Source organism: Neovison vison, chromosome 4, assembly GCF_020171115.1.
Source record: "Neovison vison isolate M4711 chromosome 4, ASM_NN_V1, whole genome shotgun sequence".
In the NCBI taxonomy this organism is placed as follows: Eukaryota; Metazoa; Chordata; class Mammalia; order Carnivora; family Mustelidae; genus Neogale; species Neogale vison.
In genome coordinates, this window is record NC_058094.1 from 57036293 (window position 1) to 57053925 (window position 17633).

Sequence of the window (17633 nt, forward strand, 5' to 3'; positions counted from 1 at the left end):
GCATTTTATTATGACTTAGCACTTATCAAAAACATACTACATGATGAGGATTATGCCCTTTGGCATAATGCCCTTTACCTGGATTATCAGAGATATTGTTCCAATAATTTGTAATTCAAATATTGGCCTTAGCCCCATTTTGCAGTACAGGAACTGAGTCTCAGGACTTACATCACTGTCCAAGGTCACACAGCTAGTAAGTTACAGAGCCAGGATTCAAACCGAGGCCACTTGGCTTCATGGCCTGCAATCCTAAATTGTTCCCTCTCTTATCAACTTTAAAACATGGCAAACCACCTAGACTCTCTTAACTTCTGTTTCCTATTCTGTTCTCTAAAGCATGAATAATATCATCTACTCCTTCAGATATTTGGGAAAAATAAGTTGATTAAAAAATGTGTGAAGAATTGAGAGCAGTAAGGAATAGACATTTATGGATCTAAGGAACTTTTAAAGGCTTTCTCTTTTTAGAGATTAAATTTTCATAAGTGACCTGCCCAGATTTTCTTACAACTAAGAACCTTCACTGAATCACACAATCATTTCAGAATCAAGGCTAGAACCCAGCTGCTGCCCAGCCAACTATATTCTTTATCCAGCTAGCTGGAAATGGAACCTGATCATTTCTGTACCTTGAATACTCACTGAGCAGCCATTTGATATAACAGGAAAACAAGCACTTCAAATTGAAAGGATAAGACAAACTGTTACTATCACTAAAACTACTTAGGGAGCCTTCATGCCAAGTGGTAAGGTTGAAATACAGGGACAATTTCAGGGATTCTACAAACAGACCAGACCAATGGATGAGATGGGGATAAAGTACTAAAATACATATAATTATTTCCATTCTTCCACTTTCTGAGAAGTAAAGATACTCTGGATAAAGATACTGGTTTGGTTTATCCCAATTGAGGGGGTTGGCAGAAATGCAGAAATGAAGAAACACAGAGGAAGTGAGAGATTTCTTTACATAATGAAACATGAGACATAGATTCTGTTCCTCTTGAATCCATCATAATTAGAGTTCACTCCACCAAAAGTGCTTTAGCCCAGGTCACCAATGACCCGTGTGGTTCAAGCAAGTAGTCAATTCTCAGGCTACATCCGGCTTGACTTTTCAACAACATTGAGTGCACTTGCTAGTTTCCACTTAGAATCCCTTTTCTTGCTTTTTCTCCTCCCTCCTTGATTTCTCCTCCTCGTTCTCCTCAACTGGATCCTCCTCTTCTCCCTGATTCTTCAACGTTGGAGCGTCCCAGGGCTGGTCCTTGCTCCTCTTTTCTATGTGTTGACACAGAAATGAAAACAACAACAAAAACATGAGTGAATTTCTAGCAAAGAGAAGCAAGATGAATAGGCAAAAGTGAGGAGCTAACCTAGATAACAAAACAGCTTATAGAAGTTTTGAAAATGCATGAGAGGAAGAATAAAGACATGGAACCCAGCGATTGTCTGAATGTCTAATGAACAGGATTTTCCGCAGCATGGTATTTCTAACATTTCAAAATGATCTAGTAACAATATTGCAAGTAGGAGGTGAAGGCTAAAAGGAGTGTGAGAACTAGAAAATGTAAAACAAGAAGGATGAGGGTCCACATGGGATTGTGTGAGCAAATGCCCTAAGGCAGAATAAAGCAAAATCTTTCAGGTGGTCAAAATGCCTTGAAGAAAGACATCAAAAGAAGTGGCTCTCCCCTAAATGAATGTACACTTAAGTTACCAGCAGTTGAGCCTAGGGAAAGAGAAATGTCTCAAAAAAAAAAAAAAATCATGGGTGTGACTATTGGTAAATAAAGTTAAGCAGAATTAAAGATGCAAGCTATGTTTTTATGAAAGTTGTGTTGTCACCAGCCTGGACTCAAAGAGGATTGTGACCATTTGTTACTATGTCCATTGATCTCCTACCATCCAGAAGCCGGAAGCGGAGGCTGAGAAAAATCACTCAGTCCTCAGAGAAGGCATAGTCTCCAAAGCCTTCTGCAAGTGCAGTCAAGGAGGATTATGCAAATGGAAGGGGACAGAACTAATAAGGTCATGGAAAATAGTAGAAAACTGGAAATTAATCAAATAACATATCTGTTCTCCCATGGTAGAGGGCCATGTTGGTCTAGTTCCTCTGGATGCAAAGGGAGGATTAAATATGGAACAATCTTACTAGGGAAAAATCCTATATGAAAAGAGAGAGCAAGATGCAGCTGAGAGAGCCATCAGACCATGATACAAGTATGTCCATGACTGAAGGGGAAAAGAGAAAACACTGGGAAATGTTCTAGACTGCTAAGCAGTGTAAGCAAAGTCTAATAAAGCCATGAGGGATTTGGCATTTCCCAGTCAACCTACTCATAATTCAAGCTTGGTCTTTTTCTTCCTTTTTCCATATATGAATATTGTCATTTGTCCCATATGAATTTGAACTGTTTCTGGCCCCCTTTTATAACTGGAATGAAAAATAATTTATTTTACAAGTCAATGGTCTTAATTGAACTATTTTAGCAACAACACCATATCTGGCAATGACAGCTTCCATTGGGATTACTACTTGGTTAGGCCTACAGTAGTTGATAGCCATTTTCCTGGATCCATCTGGTCTCTGCAGGGGCCAGACTGGGCAAATAACTTGAGATATAATAGAGACCACCACCCCTGCATCATCCAGGTCTTTAATAGTGACACTAATCTCCACCATTCCCACTGGGATAAAACACTGTTTTGATTTTCTATCTTGGCTGGGAGTTAGAGGGGATTAGTTTTAGAGGTTTCCATTTGGCCTTCCCCATTATAATATCACTTACTCCGCAGGCCGGGGACCCAATGTGGCAGTTAATCTCATTCCAAGTATATATCGATTCTGATTTGCATTCGGGCCTGGGGAAATGACCATTGGGTCCATGGAACAAGTGGACGCACTGTGAGCTGAATTTTAGTCAGGACTTTATTTACTATTTATTTACTTCATTCGCTATTACCTGGTCCCCATAGCCTCACTCCAACAGGAGACCAGGAGGACCCATTGGTCTCTGGTTATCAATGTCATCTCAGATCCTGAGTCCAATAGTCCTCATAAATCTTGTTATTCCCCTTTCCCCAGTGTACTCTTACCAAGATAAAAGACTGTTTAAGTCTCTTTAGGTTAGGATAGGAGAATTGCCATGGTATACACTTTTCTTGGGGTTGAAGAGCCCTTCCTCTTAGGGACCTAGACACTTGTTTAGTCAGTGGGTTCCAGACCTGAAAATTGACTGTCTCTGAGAACTGAGCAAGGGATCTTAGTTTTTTATTGTACAGGACTATTTTCAGCCTCTTGCTCTTTTATCCTTTTCTCTTTTCTCTCCCCCCCACCCTTTTCCTTTCTCCCTCCCTTTCTCTCTTTCTTACTTACTGATGTTAGGCAGCACTCTCATTTGCCCTTGGGGACACATGCTTTATTTACCATCTTTCCAACTCCTGGTGACCTTGCCAGATTTTAAAATAATTGTGGTCTGCTGGCTTCTGGTGCCACCACCTGGCCTCTACTACTGATGGACCCCATAGTACATCAACTCATGAAGTGAGCAGAGCTCTGTGACCAGCTAGCATCATTACTGGCCTGCATCTTTCTCACCAGCACATGCCTGATGACTTTGGTGAATGGTATGTCCTCTCAGCCCTCCCATGGGACCCAATCTCATGGTGGATTTTCTGGTCTTGCCTAATATACCCACTCCAACATGCCCACTTCTCTAAAGCATTTCTGTCCCCTTTCTCTATCATCTTCCAGGCCAACTCAGGCATTCCTAACTTACTGAGAATTGTCCATTATTTTTCTAGGGTTCTAGGAGCCACCACAGTAGCGCACTGTCCCATGCCTAGGGTCTTTGCTATGGTGGTCATCCTTATTTCCCAAGAAAGTGCCCCTGACCCCTTGACCATGCACCCTTAAAAAAAATCCCTTCCCTACTTATTGGTCTGGCAGCCAGGGACAATGATGAGGGTAAATCTGAACAGGGCACAAGAAGAGGCTTCTGCATCATCTTCCAGCCTAGCTCAAGTGCCAGCCCTTTCTATGGAAGGGAATGCTAGTCACCTCCACACATCTAGAGGGTTCCAAGGGACTATAGAGTCAGCATCCTCAGGCATATCCAGAGTTCTCTGTACCACTTCTCAGGATCCCCACGTGTTCCCTACTAGGCCTTTGAGCTTCCCCTAACAGATCTACCTTGGCTGAGTGTCCAACACCTCTGTAACTCTCAGAATTAGTTCTCCTCCCAGCCATTTGACTTTACCTGCCTTTAAATACTGCGAAAACCACTCAAGCTCCCTAATTTTCACATTTAGTCATTAACCATTAAAAAATAACGGGCAAACTTCTGTCGTCCTTATTCTCCACAGCTTCATTTCAATATGGCAGTAGCCAGCCAACTCTACTGTCTTTTTTTTTTTCTTTTAAGATTTATTTATGAGAAAGACAGAAAATGAGAGAGAGAGAGTGCAAAAATTAATAGGGGTGGGGCAGAGGGAGAGAATCTTCAAGCAGACTGCCCACTGAGTGGGGCAGTGCTCAGTCTCATGACCCATGAGATCATGACCTGAACTGAAACCAAGAGTCAGAAGCTTAACTGACTGAGCCACTCAGGTGCCCCTCCACTGTCTTTGTAGGCTTGGCTGCCCTGTTTTGGTCATCCGTGGCCATACCTAACCCTCCCATGCCAGTGACTTATATCTTTAGTACAATATTTGGGACATTTGTGGCTGATTAGAAGGATGATTTCAGTTTAGTCCGATTTCCATCTCATGTAATGGCCCAAAGCAAAGCCAGCTTCATAGGCATGTGACTTATGCAGGGCCTTGCACTCAGAAGGGCTCTTCTATTTTAACCATGAAATTCTCAGTTATTTCATATTTGAACTTGTTTTGTAAGTAAAGTCCAGTTGGACAATGGAACATACATGTGAGCAGAGGAGACAAAGTAAAATGGAAGTGAGCCTGTTTTGTTTCTTACCTCCCAATCTCGATGTGTATTCCTGAGGTCCATGAGCACAGGAATTCAAGGATACCACATAATAAGCTGAAGTTTAGAGAGACTCAAATCAAGTGCACAGTAAGTGTGTTGTGTCTACAACTGAGTGAGCAAGGACACCAATAATCCCAAGAGGCTATGCTTTCTATTCCAACCAGAATTCCTTCAAACACAGAGAGAAAACAATGGTGTTTTTAAAAATATGAACAGTCAGGAAACTTTATCATATTCTTTCTTATGTTAGCTCCCTGTATTAGTGAACTACTTTATATTAAAAATGATGACACAGAAGCAAAGAAAAAACAGGGCGACCCACATTTCCTTCTCCTTTCAGTCCTTCTTTACTCACCAATAAATCAGAAGTAAAGCGTATTAGAAAATGTGTGTATGTCAATAGTGATATAAGAACAGTTGAGTTAGTTTTGTGCAGTTTCCACTGTTCTGATACAGAAAAGTTATTCAGTTATAAGCTACAAGAAAAGCTACAATTTTGGTGATTTCACATATAAGCCAAATGCTCTTATATTTGCATTTAAAATAGACATTGTGCAATGTAAAGACAAATGACAAAATCAATGCTAACAATTTAAACCTTAAATTTTCCTTACTTAGAACAACATTAAAGGGCAAATTAAAAATACCATGACAATAGAGACAATGAAGGGAAAACCGTTACATTTTAGTAACTTTAATAATACATTTACCCCCTACTTTTTGAAAAAGAGGCCCCATATTTTCATTTTGAACTGAGCTCTGCAAATCAGGGAGCCAATCTTGGTCACCAGCTAGTTATTTAGCTTCTCCCCACTTCATTTATTTATTATGGAGTCATTAAGTGAAAAGCAGGTTCTGGCTGCAGGTGTTCAAGTCCCCGCATATGGCTCCCAGCCGATGTGCAGGTTGATCTGCTAGGAGAAGCATGTCATAGTAATTAAGAACACATATACCAGAGTTGGAGAAACTAGTGCAAATCCTCACCTGTTGCCTTTATGATCAGGGACAATTTACTTAATCTCTGTGCCTCATTTTCTTCATCTGTAAAATGGGATTGTGATTATAACAACGTCTGCTACACAAAGTTGTGAATATTAAGTGATCTAATATATATAAAACACTTTGAATAGTGCCTGGCATACGGACACTGTTAATATAAATATTAGCTACTAATATTATTTCACAAAATAGAGGGAAATAGCATAACCTTAAGCAGAAATATGAGCCGCTTACACTTCATTATAAATAAGTATTGTGTTAAACATTAGCATTATTTTTAAAAATTATACCTCAGAAATATTTTCCTTTGCTAATATTACTTAAACCTATTTGGATATGGTATAAAATTTTGATAGGTGAGCAGAAATCCATCATGATATCATGATTACCACAAAATGAGCAGTTTCTGGTCATTTTAAGCTTATGGGTAGTGTTCAGGCACAACTTCGGGTAGTCAGCCTGTAGACACACAGACTACGCTATTGCTACATCGTGTTTAAGCTACGATTGCTTGGGAAGGAGGAGAAATTTATGAAATTTTATTTCCTAAGTTAAATGTTTATTTGGTAATTCACTAATCACTAACCACATAGAAAAAAGAAAAATAACTCACAGCAAAGCTAGCTGAAACAAACTGGCCTTCGTGTATCCTAGAGACTCACCAAAGTTTGGATGTTCCAGAACACACAGATCATACATTATATTGATGTAACACAACTTGGAAGGTTCCGTACTATAGAGAATAGAGCCTGAACTTAGCTACAACTGGGAAGTAATGTTTGTAATTAGAGAGACCTAAGTCCCCATTTCTCTAAACAGCTATGGAACTCTTCCATGTTCCAAATCCCTTTGGAAGTATGTGAATGTAAAGAGGAAACAAGTGCCCAGCCTCAATAATTAAAAATACCACTGCAACATTTATCTTTAAAGAGAGTTTTGCATGCTGGGAAAAGAAAGGTTTCAACCCGATTCTAAGTAAAATAATCTTTAATTTGACAAAGTACTCACAAAAAATATTTTATTAAAAAAACCAAAGCATGCCTTTTCCCTTTTTGGTTAATCCCATTCTCCTGCAAAATGTCCCGGGCATTTGATTCTTTTATTGTTGCTCATGTGTTCATTTCTTAGTGCTTTTCTCCTCTCCTAGTATATAAGCACTTTCACATACGTGTTTTTATCCTTCCACAGTGATTTAGTGTCATACAAGCAGTAAAAATCTCATTTCATTGACTGTCATTGGATTAAACTTAGTAAGATTTTATAACAAAGATAATTTTTAAATGATAGAATTTGAAAGGAATAGAGAAATCAGAGATTTTATACTTTCTTTCTATAATAATGGCTAAAAAGAACACTGTGAAGTTATTAAATCTCCGTAAGTTGAATACTATGAAACAAAACACTTAGAGATGGTATAGCAATTTCAGGTCTAACTTGCTTGTCAATTCTCAGTGCTATTTTTCTCCTCAGAAGTTTCTGGAATCAAAGTGGATTAAGGCTGTGCCTCTACAACTCTGGATAATGTTAAAGCCTAGCTAAGCACACCACCCTTTGACATTCACTCACCTCAGGATCTGGGTCTAATCCAAAGTATCTATAGGCAAGTGGCAACTTACTCTTAGAATGGTGTAAATTTAGAACTGGAAAGGTTCTCAAAACCTACCCAGCCCATACTCTTCATTTTCACATGCAGTACAAAGGCCCTCAGAAGTTCTGTCATTTTCCCAAGGGCACTCAGTTCAGCAGAGAATGTGAGCACAAGCGATCAGGTCTCCTTAACTCCAGGCCCCTTCTTTTAACCTGACAGCGTTACCTTATCCAACTTTCAGGGGAATCTATGACCCACAGATAATGAGGAGAAATGTTTAGTTATTAGATGCTTCTAAAATGAGTTACAGGAAAAACAAGGCACTAATTCATAACCTCAAGAGAATCAAGACTTCTGGATGCTTCCCAGGCTGTTTAGAAATCATGTGAAATCCCCATGCATCTGTATAAATCTTTCTTCTACTTCCTACATTTTGGAGGCACACAAGAATATTGACTGCAGACTAGTCCTGAACCTCTGATGTAATGAGCCAATAGCTCTTGTTTGAAACACCTTATCATGGTTTCCAAGGCTTCTTTTTGAAGAAATTTCCTGCCCCTAAGAGTCACTGCAATCCTCCAGGGTTGGGACCTGGGCTGGGGATGAAGTGATGCCTTGAATGCTGAGGTTGCAAAGTTTAATGGTGTCAGGTTGAATAACTGCCATATTTTTTTTTCTTCTCCTCTCTAACTTCCTCTGTTATAGCAGTAAGATATACAGTACAAATGCTTAATTACATGTAGAAAAGGGAGAGATTTTATAAGGAAATGACTTCAGGCTTATTCCTCTAGGGCTGGTGCAGAATTTGTCTGCCTGAGAGGTGGAGGGAGTATCCTCCCCTAAATTATGAGATCAAAAATAACAAGAAGAGGAGCCAAATTGGGGTGAGGCTAAGAATTTAGGACTTAGCCTCTCTTATGGATGTAATTATGTTATTGTGGAAAACTTGCAGACATAGAAAAGATAGCTTCAAAAAATACATGGAGACAGCGTAGAGGCCCACATGTTTAAGTGTAGAATTGGCTTGAAACTGCAGTCATACAGAATTGTCCTTTAGAATCCTAATCCATTAAAACAAAAAGAAATCTTAGAGGACATGTCAAACAGATGAGAGATTAAGAAACTGAGGTTTGTGACAGTTAAGAGACTATCCAAAGGTCACACAACTGTCAGACACAAATCAAAGTCAGGCCTTTCTATATATTTCATATTTGCAATCACCTGCTTAATACTGTTGTGAAACAAAAGTTCAGCCCCAAAACTTAAGAATCAAAATGTAATCTTCTTGAATCTATGGACTGGAGAATTGTGAGACATGTCAAGGACACAGAGAGACTATGGGAAAAGAGAACACATATTTTCCTTTTGTCATTATTTAATGAGCAGTCCGTTCCTCCATGGCCACTGCTTTTGGCTAGGTATGAGCTATGGAAACATTTTTCCTGGATTCATATATTCCCTGGAAAGGAAACTCAATCTGGCTTAAGAGAAAAAGTTTCTCTCCAAGTAATGATAAATTGTCTAAATTGAAAGCTCACACCATAAACAAATTTGAACAGTACAGACATCTCACAAAATTAAATTTCCATCTAGTGAATTTGAATGATGTTTTGAGAAAAAGAGAGGATAATGTTTTCAGCCCTGCTTTATATGACTTTCCTCTGTAGTAGTGTTTTTAAGGTCCACTCCCAGGTAATTGAGAATACAATCATAATGACTTTTTTTATTTCTACATGCCCTACTTTTAGTGAAATACTTAATGTGGTTTGAATGTAACCACTAATAGTATTGTTTTTACAAGGAAATAAAAAGGTTTGCAAATTTTGATACTCATGCCGTTTTAGTTTAAATACAAACTGAACACATCCAAGAAATTTAATCACACAAAATGTTCCATGTGCATTCCTATTTTTCTTTTGCCTTTCACTGGAACTAAATTTCATATTTTAATACAATCCGTATAATCAGTTTCTCCATATTTTGAACTCACTAATATATTATCTCTATAATAGTTCTGTTGTATAGTTTAAACTAAAATGCAGTTGATTTAAATTACTAGTCAAAAAACTCCAGGATCAACTTTTTATAAAAATTACTCTTAATCTTTTACATAACCAGGCTCCAAATTACCTTTCTAATTTTATCTCTCACTATTCCTCATCCTGCCCAGCTCTAGACACAGTGAGGTGGTGTTTTCTCATGTCTCGTGCTTTTCCACCTGTTTTGCTCATCTAATATATTCCTTCCTCTAACAGCCACAAGCCTAAATCCTACCCAGCCTTCAGGAGTGAGATCAGATGGCTCCCTGGCACTTGAGCATTTCCTAATACTCTGATCAGGATTAACCTCGCTGCTGGTAAACTCTTGGAGCTCTTGCTTTCTTCCTACTACACGCATATCTTTTTGCCTTACAACACAGATCTTGAAGGAACAATTCACAAATAGTTCCTGACTTATGATAGTCCAACTTGTGATTTTTTGACTTTATGATGATGCAAAAGGAATAAACATTCGTTAGAAACCGTACTTTGAGTTTTGAATTCAAATTTCAATAAACTCAATTTCAAATGAATTCAATGAATTCAATTTCAAATTCAAATTGCAATAAAAAATACAATCCTTTCTCATGATGCTGGGTAGTGGCAGCAAGCCACAGCTACCAGTCAGCCAAGCAATCATGACGGTAAAGGGTCAACATGTTTCTGACCATTCTATGCCCATCCAACCATTCTGTTATTCACTTCTAATACAGTTTTCAATAAATCATATGAGATATCCACACTTCATTATAAAATAGGCTTTGTGTTGGATGATTTTGCCCAACTATGAATGTAAATGTTCTGAACACATTTAAGGCTGGCTAGGAAAAACTAGGATGTTTGGTAGATTAAGTGTATTAAATGCATCTCTGACTTAGGATAATTTCAACTTACAATGGTTTTATGAGGATAGAACTGTACTGTTTTAAGCTGAGGAAGATCTATCTATATTATGGTGGTTAAGAGTGAAAACTCTAGACTCATACAACCTGGGTTCACATCCTACCAATATGTTGACTAACTGGGGATCTTGGGAATGTCCTTTAACCTCTCCATGCTCTAATTTCATTATTTATAAGATGAGATAATTATATTACCTACCTCATAGAGTTGATGCAATAACCGAAGATGCTATACATAGAATTATTTGAAAGGTACCTAACATCTAGTAGGTACTCAATAAATGAAGTTACTATCAATTCTAATTTTATTGCTATCATCATCATTATTTCACTAACAACTGGGAGACCTGAAAAGTTGCCTAATCATGTCTTTTTTTCCCTCATCTATAACTAAAACAGTATTAATATCTTAGTATTAGTTATATATTGATGCATAACAAATTACCACAATACTTAATGGCTTAAAAATATTTATTATCTCATAAGTTCTATAGGTCAGGAATCTGAGGGGTGGCTTAGCAGTGTTCTCTGGCTCTGGATCTCTCACAAAGCTGCAATCAAGGTGTTCACTGGGGCTGTTCTGATCTCAAGGCTCTATTAGAGAAGGTCCACTTCTAATTTCATGCTTGGTTGTTGGTTGGATTCAGTTTCCCACAAGCTATTGGACCAAGGGCCTTGGTTACTACCTGGCTGTTGGCTGGAGGTTAACCTCAGTTCCTTGAGATGTTAGCCTCTCTATATGGCAACATACCACATTGTAGCTTGACTCATCAAAACAAGCTAGTAAAAGGGAAACAGAGAATGTATAAGCAAGAGGGGTCACAGTCTTCTGTAACCTAATCCCAGAAATAATATCCTATTGCTATTGTCTTGCTCTGTTTTATTGGGATAGTCCACAGGTCCAGTGCATACTGAAAGGGACAAGATTACATAAGGTCATAGTATACTGGTGATGGGATCGTTGAGGGTCATCTTTAGGCTGCCTACCACATGTTACAAAGTTGTGAAAACTGAATAGGACTGATGTATCTGAAATTCACTGTAGAGTCCTTAGCTCCTAACAGATATTCAACTATATGAGCTTATTCTCTCATCCTTAATAAAAGTCCTTAAAAACAGACACTGATCAGTGAGCCCTGTAGTACCTTAACACTATGTTAGGCAGATACTGTTCTCTCCAACCACCAGAGGAATAAATGATGATACTGACACAATTGCTCACATTTTAGCTAATATTGTTTCCATTTGCAGAAAGCACAACCTATGTACCTTTTAGCCATAATTCATTTAACAGTACAAGTGTATGGTAGGCAGAATAATGGTCCCCTAAAAATGCCCTTACCTGAACCCCACCCCCCAGGACCCATGAGTAAATTACATGGCAAATAGGACTTGGCAGATGCAATTAAGAACCTTGAGATGGGACACTGCCCTAGATTATCTCTGTGGACCTAATTCTTATCATAGAAATCTTTAAAAACAGGGAGCCTTCCCGGTCTATAGTCAGAGAAAGAGGTGTGACTACAGATTGGTCAGACACACAACATTGCTGGCTTTGAAGATGGAGAAAAAGGACCACTAGCCAAGGAATGTGGACACCTCCTAGAAGCTGGAAGAGACAAGAAAATGGATTCAAAACAAGAATATGGATTCTACCTAAGAGTCTCAACAGAGGACTGCAACTCTGCTGACAACTTGATCTTAGCCTGGTGAGATTAGTGTTGGACTTTTGGTCCACAGAACCATAAGATAATAAATGTATGTTATTTTTAAGCTATAAGTTTGTAGTAATTTGTTAAATCATGGCAGATCATAGAAAAATAATACAAAGAGAAAATATGTAACTTACTCATGAGAGGAATCATACACAGTACTCACTAGATGTCGATGAATATACATGGTCATTGTATAATGTAAAATATTAAAAATCACTGAAAGTTAAAAATCTCTAAACATCACAATCACAAAACTCTGGGATATTTTTTTTATCACTGTGTTATAAAGACATTAGCTATCATCAAAAGCAATGAGAATATAAATTATTGTGTTCTCTAGAACACAATACACAAGCACCTCTAGAATATGTAGTATGTCGTAGACACTATTATAGATACTTTAGAAACATTAACTCATTTGATCTGTTAACCCTAAGAGATGGTTACTATCACCATCCCTGTTTTACAAAGAAGATATAGGCTTCATTAGCTTGCCCAAGAGTGCATATTGCAGTAAGTGGCAGAGTCAGAATTCAAAGCTAGGTACTCCGGCTCCAGAGTCCATGCTTTTAACTACCAGTTATGCTTCTTCTAAAATCATAACCTTATATATTCCCAGTAAGTTGTTTTATATACAGTTTTAGGCTTAAGCAGAATTTTTTTCAATTGTATGTTTTCTGAGTTATTTTTCCTTTTTATCCATTCAACAATTACTAAGTGCCTCCTGTCTTGGGCAAAGAGGTAAAAAGAAATGAATAAAACAATGAGCCTCCCCTTCAAGAAATCAGTTTAAGTGACAGAAGACATCCATGTAAATAGATAATGACAAAATAATATAATAAATTCATTCAGGCAAAACCATCTCTTTTTTAGGAGCATGGTGGGGAGCAAAGTGGGAGACAGACTCTCCACTGAATGTGGAGCCCCACACAGGGCTCAATCCCAGGACCCTGAGATCATGACCTGAGCCAAAGCCAAGAGTCATACACCCAACCTATTGAGCTACTCAGGCTCCCCCCCAAACTATCTCTTAATCCTACCAATGAGTTCATGATTTAGAAGGAAAGACTAGTGCTTAAATAAATAATTGTGATACTTAAATGCTACAGTAGAAGCACCTAACTGGTGTTAAGAGACTCTAAAGGAATAGTGTTTGTAGGAACTGGTGTGTGGGGTAGACACTGAAGGGTTTAAATAAGAGAGTAACAGAATAACATGAGTTAGTACTTTAGAAAGATCACTCTGGTGAGCCAGAGAAGAGATTAAAACTTAAGGGAGGTAAGGCTGGAGGCCATGGATTTGTCAGGAAATGATTAAAGTGCAGAGATGATGAGAGCTTGAAATAAGGCAATGGCAGCAGAGATTATGAGAAGAGAGGGTGGGATTTGGAGTGGTATTAGATGGCATTGTGGCCAGGGGCCCAGGATACACCATGGGCCTCCCTCAAGGAATAAAAGCAAAAGAACAGTGACAAGTTAGCAATGATGGCTGTGTAAACACTAGGCTGACAGATGGTGAGAGGGAGTATTTGGATTTTTTGTCCTGCTACCCTTCTACGTCATTTGGACATTAACCGGGCAAGTAGAATCTAGACGAAGTGCTTAACAGTGTACAGTCAGATAACACTAGAAAGTAACAGTGCTAGAAAGATGGAAGTTATACTGCAGTGGGGAGAAATCAGTGCCTGAGAAAGGAGATAGCATTGTGGTATATCAAAAGAAAAAATTCAATTAAAAAATTATTTTTAATTTTAATTATATTTTTTAAAATCTAACTTTACGAAGAGACTGAAATTACCTAAAAGAAACATTTCTTTTTACAATTAACTACTGTTTTTAAATGTTGAATTGCCACCAATAATTATAGCTAGCAATGGCTTATTTGTGAAGACACTGTGCTAAGTATTGTACATACAGGGCCTCATTTAATACTCAAATGTTATTATTAATTCAGGTTATTGTTAAGTGAAACCCACGGAGATTGATTAACTTGTTCAGGGTCATCCAGTAACTGGTAAAGGTAGAATTTGAAGCCAGACATTATGACACCAAATCCTGAACCCATCACTCTATCACTAACTGTGTTTAATAAATACAGATGTTCAGAAGTAATTTTTACTATGTTGCAGTAGGCTCTGGAACCAGACTGCGTTGGTTCAAATCCTCATTTCATCACTTAATAGCCATGAGAAGTTAGGTAAGAGACTTCCCTACTCTGCAACTGGTAAGAATACTGGTAAGAAATGCTGTATATACCACATGGCCCCAGTTAAGATCTGCAGTAGACAGAATAATGGCCCTTAAAAATGTCCATGCCCTTACCTCTGGAACCCGTAAATATGCTACCTTACCATGGCAAGAAGAACATGGCAGACATGGTTAAGGTTATGGACCCTGAGATGGAGAGATTATCCACAATTACCTAGGCAGGCCCAATCTAATTAGATTCTTAAAAGACTGCAATTAGAGAGAAAACAACTGAAGAAAAGGTAAGAGAAATCATGAAAGGCTCTCAATCCAGCTGTGCTGGCTTTGAAGAGGAAGAGAGAGGGCCAACACCCAAGAAATATAGATGACTTGTAGAAGTTGGGAACATGCCCTCAGCTGAAAAGCTGACATGGAACCAATACTACCACAGTAAGGAACTGAATGCCATCAACCTGATTAAACAAAACAAAACAAAACAAAAATTCTTCCCTATACCCTGTAGAAAGAAACACAGATCTATGGACGCCTTGATTTTGGCCCAGTGAGATGAGAGTTGGACTTCGGACCACAGAACTGCATGACACTACCCTGGTGTTGTTTTGAGCTGCTAACTCTGTGGTGATTTGTTACAGCAACAGTAGTAAACTAACATAAGATCTATGTTTAACTTTTTTCTAAAAGACTCAAATATATTGATTTAAGAACTATGTAATATGCTAAAATGGATTTAACTTTTTAAAGTCAGCAATTCTAAACTACGTTAGGGGCATAAATCAATGTCTCCTTTACATTTCTATTATTAAATTCCTTAGAACCTAAAAATTGCTGAAAGGCTAGAAGAAAGTATCATAAATAAGATGCTATTATAATTCTTTTCATCTTTTTCTTTATAGTTAAAGAAATACTCTATTTTTTAAGTTCTCATAATTAATGGATGAATGAATTATACTTTGATTTTTTATTAATATATTTTAAGCCCAAAGCCAAGTCCTAATAAGACTCTTCATTAACACGTTGACGGGAATTTATAAATTCTAGGTTTAAACAATTAACATGTTGCATTTACAGAGGTAAAACACTCAAAGGCCAAATACACTATGCCATGGTTATCTACTTTTTCACTGTCTCTGAATTGGTACTTATTAGCTCCAAAAGAGTAAGGGCCATGCCTGGGTGTTCACCTTCATATCAACATATCAACACTGCTTAGCAATACCCATGGGCCTCAGCAGGCTTCTGTTAAATAAAGGAATGAAAAACAAATGTGTTTTTAAATTAAGTATAGAAAATTAGAAGTAAGGCTTCCCTGAGATTTCAGTTTACTAGCTCACTGGAAAACTAAAGAGGTATACTATATCCAGACATTAAATGATAAAAGTTGAAGCTTATTTTAAACATTTTCAACCAAAATCTTAAATGTTCTACATGTTTTACATTTTGAATCAGATTCATTAAACCTAAGTCAACTATCTTGCTAGCTTGGTACATTTATTATTATTAACAACTATTGTGATGTTCATGTGACATACATAAGGTTCCATGAATTAGAACTTGGCTTTCTGAAAATGTCCTCTGAATTACTCTTTCGGGGTGTTCTCCCACTTTCATAAAAATTAAATAAAGCAAGTGTATCTGCTGGCCTACCTGGAAAGTACAACATGGCTGCCTTCTTTCACAATGACTCAGTGAAAGCCATGGTCTTCTTCAAAAAGATTTTCTTACCCTCCAGAAAAGCACCATTCAACACGTGTAATCCGAACCACATATGTAATTTTAAATTTTCAAAAACATTCCCGTATCAACGTGTCATCAACATAAAATGAACTAGTTCACATTCTTTCTTTCCCATAACGTTATCTGTAGAAATCCAATGTGCATTTTCCTCAGACCTCCATTTGGCCTACCCACATTTCAGGTGGCGAGCAACTACTTGATCAGGCAACTGCGGCTCTAGAAAAATCCCCCCTCCTTTGCCCAAGTGAACTACACACCCTATTAACTTGTAGCAGCTACTCTGTCTCATTCGTACTGTTGGTTCCTGTGCTGGGAAGTTGTTTTGTTTGTTTACTAATTCGGGAAACATCAACATCATCCTTCTTAGGACTGCTTTTTCCAAGATCTCCTTAACGGATGGAAGACAACAAAACTGCAGCTAGAAGTACGCTAAATTGTACACCTCTGATGTAACAATGAATTTGATCAGTGTTATGATTCATTAATAAATGTTCTTTTTATCCCTAATGTTTCATCATCTGGCGAACAGAACATGAACTCTGTTCCTCAGAAAAATTATTAAAAAAAAAAAAAAAAAACAACCTTAAAAAGCTGTCTTGCAATCCTGTTTGTACAGGATACGGTCTGGAACATGGAACAATCCAGCTGCTGTAGGACTGTGCTCCCGGGGGGGGGGGGAAGAGAGCGGGGTGAGGCAGTAACTAAAACGTTCTCAAGACCTACTACGTGCAGGAAGATTTACCTAACCTCTCTTCCAAGCTTAGAGCGAACCCTCCAGCTAAGACACTACTGTCCATACTACCGAATCAGGAGGCAGTGGCAGTTCACGGAGCTACATATAATTGCCTGGTGAACGCTCAAAAAATACGTTCCCTCAGGCGCCAGTCCTAGAAATTCGGACTTAGTTACCCAGGGGTGGGCGATCTGGCTGACCGTGTTCGACGCGTTCCCGGGTCATTCTGACGGGCCCTGCTGCGCCCAGCTGCTCACTCCCCCACGGTGCGAGCGCGTCCAGGGCCTCTCGGGCCAAGGCTGTGGAGCGGGACGGCTAACTGGACTAGGCTACCCTCCTTCCTAAACCTGCACAAGTCAGCAAGCTACCCGCCCACGCCACGCACGCGCAGCAAAAAGGCTCCTGCCCCGAAGCTGCCGCCCGCCTCCCCCGAAAGCTCCTCTCCCCAAAAAGCTATCCCGCTGTGAGCCCTCTACCAGGGCGAGCCAGAAGCCAGCCGAGGAGCTGCCGAGGCGCCCCACTGCCACTCGGCGGCGCTTGTCCGGCGGCACGCCGCGCTGTCCGAGGGCAGAGAAAACCCTGCCCTCAGAGAGCCCCGACTTCCCCGCGGCCTCTTGACACCGAGGCCTCTTCACGCGCGGCCCCGACCGGAGGCTGACGGGTTCGCGACTGTCCTGCCAATCAGATACGGTTTCCTCAGAGTGGCCAGCCCACCAATCACTG

At 39.0% G+C, this 17633-nt stretch overlaps 1 long non-coding RNA gene across 1 annotated transcript; it reads right to left on the minus strand.

Annotated features, from left to right (window-relative positions):
- Positions 1-738: 738 nt before the first annotated feature.
- LOC122904507 lies at positions 739-7007 on the minus strand. Its single transcript, XR_006384215.1, has 3 exons — positions 5978-7007; positions 4982-5162; positions 739-1284 (listed from the first exon to the last, which is right to left on the minus strand). It is a non-coding gene; the product is annotated as an uncharacterized LOC122904507 (long non-coding RNA).
- Between the last annotated feature and the right edge of the window lie 10626 nt (positions 7008-17633).